Source organism: Sylvia atricapilla, chromosome 1 (genome assembly GCF_009819655.1).
Source record: "Sylvia atricapilla isolate bSylAtr1 chromosome 1, bSylAtr1.pri, whole genome shotgun sequence".
In the NCBI taxonomy this organism is placed as follows: domain Eukaryota; kingdom Metazoa; phylum Chordata; class Aves; order Passeriformes; family Sylviidae; genus Sylvia; species Sylvia atricapilla.
The window spans coordinates 3,253,467-3,265,523 of record NC_089140.1 but is presented as its reverse complement, the minus strand read 5'-3'; the positions used below and the strand labels follow the sequence as shown (position 1 = coordinate 3,265,523).

The 12,057-nt window shown below is 42.1% G+C and overlaps 1 protein-coding gene across 2 annotated transcripts in view; it reads left to right on the top strand.

Annotated features, from left to right (window-relative positions):
- ADCYAP1R1 (ADCYAP receptor type I) overlaps nucleotides 1-12,057 on the top strand; it is a 141,523-nt gene that overhangs the window by 45,254 nt on the left and 84,212 nt on the right. The gene's annotated exons all lie outside the window — the stretch shown is intronic.

Here is a 12,057-nt window from a genome sequence, read left to right as displayed (position 1 = left end):
CCCTTTAAGGGGGAGATCTGCTGGTGACATGAGAGCATCTTGCTCCCTGCACATTGTCCCTCCTTAAATCAATCCCTACCCCACAGGGATAGAAGAGTAAAACAGGGATTTGAGGGCCAGTGCAATCTGGCACTGGGGTTGGGTTGGTTTGGTTTGGTTTCTAGTAATTCTGCAGTGCTGTTCTGTAAGACATTTCTGAACTTTGACAAAACTGACAAAATATAAGATTTCGTGACCAGTCAGCCATTTGTGTGTGGCTATTCAGGTTCCTGTCAGGTTCCTGTCCTGCCCAAGGTAGATCTTGAAAGCTTTTCAATAAATTAATAACTTTATTATTTATTTTTTTCAATAAATTTCAATAACTTTAGCTCTGTCCAGTCTCTGTTCCAGGTCCGCCTTCCAGGGCATCAGGAGCACCTCAGTCCCTGCACATTGTCCCTCCTTAAATCAATCCTTACCCTCAGAGATGTAAGAGTAAAACAGGGATTTGAGGGCCACTGCAATCTGGCACTGGGGTTTGTTTGCTTTAGTTTGGTTTCTAGTAATTCTGCAATATTATTTTGCAAAGACATTTCTGAACTTTTTGGAACGTCCTAGAGGTTCAGCTCAGCAAATGTCATGTGGTTCCTGGTAGGGTTTTCTAAGGAGGCCTCATGGTAAATTCATTTTTGCACACATTTTTATGCTCCTATGCTGATGCCACATGAAGTAAAGCGTTCAGATAAGAAAGAGCAGCACATGGATAAAAAATGCACTCCTTTCAGGATTAAGTAATAAGTTGCATTCTTACATCATGGGTCATAAAAACTTTGAATGACAGTTTATAATTGTAGAGTATTCTTGATACAGTAATGGTAAATAGTTCTATTAGTACATAAAATGTTAGGAAAAGCGAAAAAAATGGTAAAAAAAATTGTAAAGAAGGAGTGAGCTGGATGTGTAACACACCTGCAGCAAGAACTGCTCTCAAATATGTTGTTCCATTTTTTACACAGTCCAAATTTTTACACAGTAGGTTTTCCCTTCCAAAACCTCAACTTTTCGGGATCCCATCCCATAGCAATGTAAAAAAAAAAAAAAAATCAGGAATATTCAGGGTCAGCTTCAGGCAGGGAAGGTTTCCCAGGGTATAGAAGGCTCCAGCTGTTAGTAGGAAACATTTCTGGATATTCTGCCCAGGGTGTGATGTAGCCCAGAGGTTTAATGTGTTTTTTTTCTGGTCATTTGCTGTTCCATCTCTGCTCTCCTCCTGTATCTGCTGCTCTCAACTCCTCAGGAAATGGATTGAGGATTGGATGTGTGTGGATTTTTCACGATGTGTAAAGAGAAAAGCCCTCTAATTGTCACACCTTGTCTGAGGTGTTCTGGAGTTCAGCTCTTGTGATTGAAGGAAGGAGCTGGGTGTGATTGTGTTGCCCTCTCTCTCAAGCTCCTGTGAAAATGTCAGTAATTAATTACTGCTTATTTTGGGTTTATTGTGGCTAATCCACAAGTCCCTGCTGACTGTGAGTCTGGGTCCATCTTTTATGGCATCTCTAAAAGAATTTTGTGGGTTTTTTGTTTCCTTTGAAACATCAGGGATTGGGAATTGAGGTTCAAAGTTGTTTTTCATCACCTGTTCACTGCATGTCTTTGAGAGGGGCACGTTTGTGCTGCATCCAGACCACGAGGCATGGTCCTAATGCAGGGCTGCATGTTCTCAGGCTTTGAAAATATATTATATATGAAATATAACTATAATATAGGCTATAGGGTTAAAGATAAAGGCCAAACCTCCCATTGAAAGTCATTATTTGTTAATATGCATTAATGGAGAAATTAAAACATGTAATGACACAGATACTATAAAACAGGTAACGTGTCTTCCTACACTCAGGGGTGTCCAGGGCATCATTAAATGACATTAAATTGTTGTTTTTAAGCTTACAGAAGCCCAAGACAGAAATGCTGTGTGTGGTTAAACAACAATGAGTTGCAAACATACCAAGTCCCCTCTGCTGTGTGGCTGGGGGGAATTGTGTTGGTGGAACTGATCACTCCTCTGGTAGGGATTTATCTACCCAGAGCTTGATTGCTCACTGTCAGGATGTCACTGTGTTCCATCAGAGATTTTGTTTCCTGAGAATTACATTGAAATGTTTCTGTTCAAGGGCTGTTTCCTGATATTCAAGTGCTGGTGATCAACCATGTGCGCACTACTTCTGCTGGCCCAACAATTTGGGGTGCTGGAGGTGCCAGGATGAGGCACGAATCAGAGTTTCCAAGCAGGATGGGGATGGGATTCACCAGTGCTGGGTCTGCAGCCACTCGAGTCACCTTGAGATCCCATTTTTGTTACCAACAGGAGACAATGACACTGCAAATCTGCAATTCTCCTTCTCTCTCTCTTTTTTTTTTTTTTTTTTTTTTTTTTTTTTTTTTTTTTTTTTTTTTTGTTTGTTTGGTTTGGTTTGGTTTTTTTTTGTTTTTGTTTTTGTTTTTGTTTGGGTTTTTGTTTTGGTTTTTTTTTTTCACCCTGATAACTTCAGCTGTAAATATTGCTCAAACCCAAATGTCCAAAAGCATTGACTGGCTGTGAGAAAAGTGTTTCCTGATGCTCCTCAGCAGCTCAGCACTGAGGCAGCCCTAAATACAGAGAGAAGGTGCCCCTCAGTAGGCAGACAATCCTAAATGCAGGAACTCTGCTTTGATAGATCACCCAATAAAAGTGGCATTAGTGACATTCTCTCTGTGGTATAAACCCAGACTGAAGGATCACAGTGAGTAATAACCTTAGAGGGGAAGAATTAGGAATTCTCTATTTTGTGGAACATTCAGTTGTTTTAATATCTTTGGCATCCTGCAGGAGTGTGTTAATATAGCTCAAGTCTTTTTCTTCCTTGTTTTTGTTTCTTCTTTTTTTTTTTTTTTTTTTTTTTTTTTTTTTTTTTTTTTTTTTTTTTTTTTTTTTTTTTCTTTTAAGGTTTGTTTGTGTGTTTGACTTTTTTCGGTTTGTTTTGTTTGCCTAATTATTTTTTTCTCCCCATGGAGGAGATTTCATCACCTTCTAAAACTCAAAGTAACAATTTTCCTTACCCCTAAACTGGATTATTTGAATGCCACCTCACAGAGAGCAGGAAAGAGCCTTTTGACAAGGGCATGTAGTGATAGAACAAGGGTGAAAGGCTTCAGATTCACAGAGGGCAGGTTTAGATGGGATATTGGGAAGAAATTCTTCCCTGTGAGGATGAGGAGGCCCTGGCACAGGTTTCCCAGTGAAGCTGTGGCTGCTCCATCTTTTCCTTTCTGATCCCTTTAGCTGAGCTCCACGCTGATGCTCTGACATTGTTCAGTCTGCCCCCTTTTTTTCTTCAGAAATATTAACTTTATTCCCCTCCTTGAGTTCTTTTCAGCAAAATAGTGATGAAACTTCCCAGAAACAAGAAGGGGAAAGAAAAGCTTGCTGAGAAAACAACTGAGCACAGCCTTTTGTACAAAGATTTGATTCCTTTGGGATCCCGGTGGCGTTCTTTTGGTTGTGAGGTGGTTTGTGTTACATCTCCCACTTCAGCACAATCCCAGCCCAGTGTCTCTGAGTGCTGAAAGGAGAAGGAGGGAAACTGAGAACAAGCCTGAGCACTGCCAATTACAGCACCACTGCTGTAATGAGCTCTTTGCCTCCCTTCTCCAGTGGTGTCCCCATCCCCGGAGCCCCTTTGGGGAATATTGGAGTGAGAGCTGCATTCACTGGAGCTGCCTGCAGGGAGGAGAGAAAGGGAAGAACGTGTGTGCTGGCTGAGGGCAAATAGCTTTAATTGAATTAGCAGATTAATTAAAGCTTCCTCCCCTGGGCAGGGGATGTGCTTGTGTGTGTGAGCAGAAAGTGTTTCTGCAGCTCATCCGTGGTCGGTCCCTGTTCCAAGTGTGACTCAGATGGGGCTCCACTGAGTTTGCTGGGAGCCTCTACAAAGCAAATTTCCTGCTGGGGACCTTTTCTCTTCAGGGTTTTGTTTAGATGTAATGAGGTAGAAATGGGGAAATAATAACAAAGAATGGCAAGAGCTTGCTTAGCAAAATGAACGTGGCATCCAGGGGCACAACAACTGCGGAGCTCCTGGAAATTCCTCTGTTTCTTGAGAGAGAGTGAGAGTGAGTGCAGTGAGAGAGGCTGATGTTAGCACAGATCCCCTCACTGAAAGGCTCCAAGAGTCCTTTGCAGTGTGAAAAACCATTCAAGGATTTTTGGGAGCCTTGGCTCTGCACGCTTTGCATGGGTCCTGAGGAAAGCAGAGAAGGCCAACAGTGCCCAGGGATGGATTAAGAACAAAGGTAGTAGATGCAAGGAAATGTTTATCCTCATCTACTCAGCATTTGATGGATCTCTTAGAACATCACAGAATCACAGAATGGTTTGGGTTGGAAAGGACTGAAAAAACATCCAGTTCCACCCTTTCCACACCTTCCACTGTCCCAGGTTGTTCCAAGCCCTGTCCAACCTGCCCTTGGACACTTCCAGGGATCCAGGAGCAGCCACAGCTTCTCTGGGCACCCTGTGCCAGGGCCTCACCACCATCACAGGAGGGAATTTCTCCCTAATATCTCATCTAAATCTACTACTTCTGGAATATTACCTCCAGTTTCAGGCTCCTCAATACACAGAGTATCTCAGTCAATTGTAGCAAGTTCAAAGGAAAGACACTGAGATTGCCTGTGAGGAGAGCATGAGGAAATTTGGCTTTTTTGCCTGGTGGAAGGAGAGAAAATTAGGGGGCAACCTTGCAGCAACCTTATGTATTTATGAGGAGACCATCAGGAGGAAAGAGCCAGGATTGTCATCATGATATGTGGCAGGAGAACAGCAGAATGTTGGTGTAACCTGGAACAGGGCAGGTTCATACTGGAGAAAATCCTTTTTACTCTGGGAATAAGCGAGCACTGGAGTGAGTTCTGCTGAGGTTGTGCAGTGTTCATTTCTGGAGTTTTCCAAAATGCAGGTAGGAAAACCCTGAGAAGCCTTAACCAATTCCAGTGCTGGCCCTGCTTCCAGTGCCAGTTTGAGCTGGATTCTTCTGGAGGTCCCTTCCAACTTGAATTATCCTGTGCTTCCATGGTTCTCCCTGGAAGACACTTGTGATAGGTGACATCATTCACAGAAAGCCACCAGGGACAGGGATGTCTGGGTGAAGGCAAAGAGCAGGAGAGACTGAAGCTTTACATATAAAATCTGCAGACCAGGAAAAAAAAAAAAAAGGTAAAGCTCTAGGTTATCTTTTACATCCTATTGATTTTGGGTTGCTCTGGCAGCTGATGCAGACTCTGCTTTAAACGAGGCATTTTTAAAGGAGGCATTCCTGTGTTGCCAGTACTGCCTAAAGAGTGAAAAAGCCGTGCTTTTCCTGAAAATCCTCTGGTAAAAAATAGGAGAGGAGAAGATGCCTCTCTGTCTGTTGCTGTTGCTGACAGAAAATACAGCTGTGAAAGTTATGGTCCAAGATCTTCTTGAGGATCATCTGGAACTCCCTATTCGGAGTTTATGTGGAAATTTCAGGGTTCAGAGTAACCAGTGGTTTTGCCAAGACAGCAGATTGATCTAACAGAGAAAATCTGAGAGCTGAAAAAATCAACCTTGTCACCTACGGATTTACCCCTCTGGGTGAGCAGTTGCAGTTCCTCAGATTATGTGAACAGCGTGTCCCAGATTGCCCAGAAATTAAAGTGTTTCTATTTCAGCTCCCTCATTTCAGGTGTTCAGCTGAATCTGAACATCTCATCCCAGATTTATGGTGATACAAATCCTCATTTCTCAACCAGGCACAATGTGTTAAAAAACATAGACCCCACCCTCCAGCTTCTATCCCAGTCATTTTTATTAATTGAATAATCTGAGCTTCTCTGCTAAATCTGAAATGGTTGCCCGAGGCTGAAGTAGTAGGATCACAGAGAAAAAAAAAAAAAAAAGAAAGCTCATTATTTTTCCTCCTTTGTCAATCACAAATTCCAGCAATTTACATATGCATGACTTGCCTGTAACCTCCCATCCAGCAAATCTCTTGCTGTGACAGAGACTTGGCCAAACCCTGGACCCACACTGGGCTCTTCTCTTGCCAACAGCTCTGCCGTGTCACAACCTGTGTCAGGAGCTGGAAAGTGTCCTTGGAAGAGATTGTCAGTGATATTTGCAAGCCCTGCACCCCTGATATCCTGCAGTGAGGCCATGCAGCCCAATTTTTCTTTGTGCTAAAAGCTCTCAAAAGTGGTGAGAGTCCTCCCATAAAGTTTTGTAAGGGAGTAGACCCTGACTTGAACACCTAAATTCCCTTTCTTTTGAGCAATTTAAAAATAAGTGGGAAATGCAATGCTGGCAGGAGGTCATCAGCTTTTCAGGTTGATGTTGGCCTCTGAGGAATGAAGGAAAGATCCAAACTGTGCTACTGGGAGCTGTACTTCAGAATTATGTCTTTGGAGAAGAAATTCTGAGGAGTTGCTGGAGAAAGCGATTTTTATGAAATATAAAATCAGCAATCCAGAAGGGCTATTAAATCCTTAGTTTTATTTCGAGCACATTGCATCTAGCGGGATTTTTAATCACTTTTCCAGTGGGTGAAAAGTGCCAGTACAAGGCTTTGAGAAGCGTCACCTGCTATTAGAGATAGGGTAAAAAACAAATGTTGGTTTAATCCAAGATCACACTTCCCATGGAAGTCCTCAACTATCCTGGGAATGCTTCACAATGATCAAAGAGGGGATTTACAACTGATTTCCAAGATAAGGGAGCTTGCAAAAAAAATATAAATAAGTTATTAACAAGAGCATGTATTGACTGGACAAAGGGAAGTGGCATCAAAGTGGAAGAGAGCAGGTTTAGATGGAATATTGGGAAGGATTTTTTCCATGTTTGGATGGGGAGGCCTTGGCACAGGGTGCCCAGAGCAGTTGTGGCTGCCCCTGGATCCCTGGAAGTGTCCAAGGCCAGGCTGGATAGGGTTTGGAGGAGACTGGGATAGTGGAAGGTGTCCCTGCCCATGGCAGGAAAATTGGAAAAAAATTCTCTCTGAAGTCCATTCCAATCCAAGCCATCTCATAATTCTATGATACTACAAAAAGCCGGTTCAAGCAAACTCAAAAATAGTTTCACCCCATGTTGTGTAACACATCTTTTTGTCCAGCATTCACTTCAGAAGGCATCCACTGAGAGAAGGGAACTGTTGATTGTGCTGCTGCTATTTTCAAATCTGCAGTGGGATGTGCATCTCTGGAGGAGCCAGGAGTGTCAGAAGGTACCCAAAGCTTAAATTTCCATCAGCCACTTTGAAAGGGATTGATGACTTTCCCTGGCAGCGTGTTCTGCTGGTGGGTTGTTGGAGCCCTGGGCACTGAGAATTCCAGACTTTCTGTGCTCACAGGCACTGACCCCCAAGCAAACACTGCATTGACCTGAGGCCATGGAAAAGGCTCCCAAAATTGAGTGACAGCCCTGGGATTGTGGGTGTGGAGTTTGGATAGAAGTGTGTGATATCACAGGGTGGAAAACTTGGAGTTTAAGAGTTTAGAATACAGTAATAATATAAAGCAAGGTGGAGGATTTGGGAGGCTTGAGTCCTTCTTTTTCACCTTCTTCTCCATGGGTCTGGGTGAAGTTTTGTAATTGGGTAGAAAAATCTGCATTGAGGGCCACGGGTGGTTGGTTATTGGTTAAAATAAAATACATAATTTACCATTTAAAATTAAATAATATAGTAAAAATAATTTAGGTGTCATTTTTTAATTGGACAGGTTATCCTTTAAAGACCTTGTAGAGAGAGAGATGGGGGGGTCATTTTTTTAGTTTGTTATCCTGAAGTGCTCTAGAACTCACAGTTTTTGAGACTGTAATTTAGATAAGAACTAATAAACACCCGAGTCCAAACTGAAATACCATCTCGCTCGTTTAATCCCGACCTTGTCAAAAAGAAAATAAAAAGCAGCAGTGGGCATTTTCTTTTTCCTTACATAATTTGTTCAACGCGTGGTGTCCAAACTCAGCTGCAGGCTGCACCACTGTGGCTGTGGCTGAACGAGTTCCCAATGGCTTTACCCTTTCACTCAGTGGCAAGTATTTTGGAATCACAGCCATGGTTTGGATGCCATTTACACAGGAAGGCAAAAAGCTCAATCAAGTGACAAACCCCAGACCTTTCTGGGGACAGCAACTTGTTGGACTGCCAAGGCAGTGTTGTGGGGCGCAGCAATGATGCAAATCTGTTCTGGGAAAAAAAAAAAAAATCCAGATAATCAGAGCTCCTTTCCAAAGCCCTCTATTTTTAACATAGCATTTTGCAAGTCTTGGCCCTGGTGTGACCAGTTGAATCATTGCTTGGTGAGAACAGGGACTCAACGGTGTTGTTTCCATGACAAAGTGAGCCTCTTTTGGCAATGCTCACAGAACAATTTATCATGTTTGAAGCTAACTTTTCAATGCTGGAAGTCATAATAGAATTAGTAAAATGTGTGTAATTCAGCTTGAAGTGAGTGATCTCATCTACCTTGTGGATTGAACTCCTCTCTTGCATTATTTTAGAAACAACACTTAGGCAAAAGTTGAATCACACTCTAATTCATCTTGGTGTGGATGTAAAACCATGGCCATGAAGGATTTAATGAAGATTTGCTGTCTTTGTTGCTGTTGATTCTTATTTGTCCTTCTTTACCCTTCTCATTGTCACAGTGCCTGATATGGTACACCCTGAATGGAGCACAAATGTTCACATTCACTTAAAAACAAAAAGAAGGAAAAAAATCAGGACTTTACACAAAGCTGCAGAAGAGGAAAGAACAGCCAGTGGTACTGAATTTCCATATTTGATCTGGTCTTTATAGAAATGCCAAGTGAATTCCCATCTCACCATCACAGCATTAATAGGGCTTCAAAGCAGATTTTCTGATCCTGGAGGTTCTCAGGAGTGCTGAGGACACTCACTCTCATTATCTCACTTCTGCAGGTCCACTGAGTAAACTTATGTAGAGAAACCAGGTTTGATAGCAGTTGTGAATATTCTTACTGAGAACAAAATGAGAAAAATGGTGGTTTTGAATGACTGTAGTCAAAGACAGTTCTTTTTTTTTTGGCTGGACTGTTCTGCACAGTTGGTATGTACATATAATTATATATACCAAATTTATAATATTTAAATATACACAAAAATATAATTATATATACCAAATTTATTGTAAATACATGAGTTGTAAATATTGTAATTATATAAGTATTATATAATATATAAGTATATAACACGTTTGTTATTAATTTTACCATAATTTCAAGGGAGCAGAAAAGACTGAAGTACTGGTATTTGGACAAAGCACATACCAGTTTATAATTTTGGTGGCCACCTTAACAAAAACCACGTAAGGAAAATGAGAGCTCTGAATTTGCTGAACCTCTATAGTGTCCTGCCAACTTCTTCTGTTCCCTCAGAACCAGATACTGACTGTCTTTTGCTGCCTTTGTATCTAAATGAATATACACATTTTCTAAACTGACGTGAGTCAGAATCTTTCACTTCATTGAGAGTAATAAATTTTTCAAAGACCTGTGAATTTCATGCACTGTCAACTTAGGTTCCTTATTTTTTCCTAGTATGTTCCAAAACACTCTTTAACTGTACATGTCACTGATCTCTGCTGGGAAACTGAAACCAGACTGTCTCTGCTGAGCACAGGAAATGGCAAATGTCCTCGAGGAAAAGAGATGGGATATCACCAGGCCTGGAGTTCCAGCTCACACTGCCACTGGAACTGGGCTCTGCCTTCAGCTGCTGAAGCCTGACTTGGCAGATTAAAGGCTCTGCCACTCCATGGTCGATGGAGAAACACCAAAGCCCTGGATCCTTCCAGGAAAATGTGATAACGTTAAATTGTCTCTGCATTCAACAGACAAACCTTGTGTTATTAACAATTCAAGCCTTTTTGGTTTTCCCAGATGTGGAATTGCTTGTTAGCTGGGATGACAGGCAGCTCCTGTTCTCTCCTCTGACACTGAGGTTGATGCTTCCTCCTTTTCTTTGCTTTCTGTTTCATTTTCCATGTTCCACAACTTTATTTTTTTTTTAATCTGTTGATGAAGTGCTACGAAATGGCACAAACATGGTGATGGGAAGTCACCATATTGTGGCAACAGTCCTGGTGCTCTCTCTGTCCACACCTGAGCTTCCCAAGCCAGACTTACTGAGACACAGCTGACTAAATTTAATCAGTTTAGTCAGAGACATCTGACTGGATGTGCCAGTCTGCAGGGAGAACAGTAAAGTCTGAGCTTTTAACCTTTGGCTTTCTTTACAATCAATCAAGTCCTGGCTTTGATATACCTCTAGCAAAGAGATCAGAAAAAGTAAGGATAAATCACACTCTTTTGTCTTTTCATGGTAGATTGAATCTAAATTTTCTTATCAAATGTCTCTGAGGACAGGGGCATGGTGGGTTTCTTAATATACTAGAATAGAACCACAGAATGGTTTGGACTGGAAGGGACCTTAAAGCTCATCCAGTGCCACCCCCTGCCATGGGCAGGGACACCTTCCACTGTCCCAGGCTGCTCCAAAACCCATCTCCAACCCAGCCTTGGGCACTTCCAGGGATCCAGGGGCAGCCTGGAACAACCTGTTCTAGTGTCTCACTAATCTCCATCATTTGATGGACTTTGGATAACCATATGGATCTGTGTGTGTCATTTAACATCCACTGTTTCAAGCTGAAGAGTTCTGCAAGTTAACAGTAATTGTGTGAAGAAATATTTCCTTTTGTTTAGGCACATCCTGTCTGCATAGACAATGCATTATTATTATTGTTGTTGTTATTATTATTCACAATATAATTATAAAGAAAATATTATTACTAAATGACAATTTTTCTAATCTCTACTTGGTGAAGTGTACAGAAACTGCCAACTGTGTATTGAGACAAGCCCTGGACACTCCTCTGAGCCCTGGAGAGCTGTGGGGAGTGAACCTGCACCAACAGCAGAGCTCAGTTTTTCTTGTTATTTCCCTTTTATCTTTTTAAAACATATGCCAAGAACTTGAATGTCAGCCAATGCAATTTTCTCTATCTTTGGGGATGCTTAGGGGATGATGTAGCAAAAGCCCTTCTGTTCTTGGGAGATCCTGGAGATCTGTGACAATTTATCTTTTCCAGGCACTCGGGAGCCCTTAAAACAGAACTGTGTTTGTTTTGAAGACAAACAAATCTAATATGGTCGTGCCTGGTGTGTTTCCCAGGGGAAAATAGCTGAGATTTATTACTGGGATCTTGGAGATGCTGGAACTGTGCAGCGTTATGAGTTCCTACAAATGGTGAGGAAAGCTTTCCAGGAGAATTCATCAGGAAACCCTCTCTGTCCTTGAAATAGCAGTGGTGGCTTTTAGCATTTACCAAAAAATACAAAAGCGTGCAGATGATTCAAAGCATCATCACACAAACAAAGGCACAACACCAGCATCATCAAATTGGATTATTACATAGTCAATGAATGGTGTGAGTTAGAGAGGACCTTACAGATAAATCTCATTTCAACCCTCTGCCATGGGCAAGGGACACCTTCCACTATCTCAGGCTGCTCCAAGCCCCATCCAGCTTGGCTTTGGACACTTCCAGGGATCCAGGGGCAGCCACAGCTTCTCTGGGCACCCTGTGCCAGGGCCTGACCACCTTCACAGGGAAGAATTTCTTCCTAAGTCTTGATCTGAATCTCCCCTCTTTTATTTTAAAACCATTCCTCCTTCTGTCACTCTCTGCCTGTGTAGAAGTTCCTCTTCCTCCTTTTCTAAGCCACTTCAGCTGCTGAAAGGATTTCACCTGCTTTGGGATTTGCTCCCAGGTTTTGGTGCTTGGTGCATCCCTGATCCAAACTGTTCACTCCCTTCCCTGGGATGTGAGGAAGAAAAGTTGGACTGTGCAGATGGGGCTCCAAAATAACCCAGAGAAGATTGAATTTGGGGATTTCTTTCCCTGTTTGCTTGTCCCTCATTAGCAGATAAGGGGAAACAGGTCACACACCACTTCCTCTGTGGTTTTCCACTGTCGAGAGTGAAGGAAATGGGATGG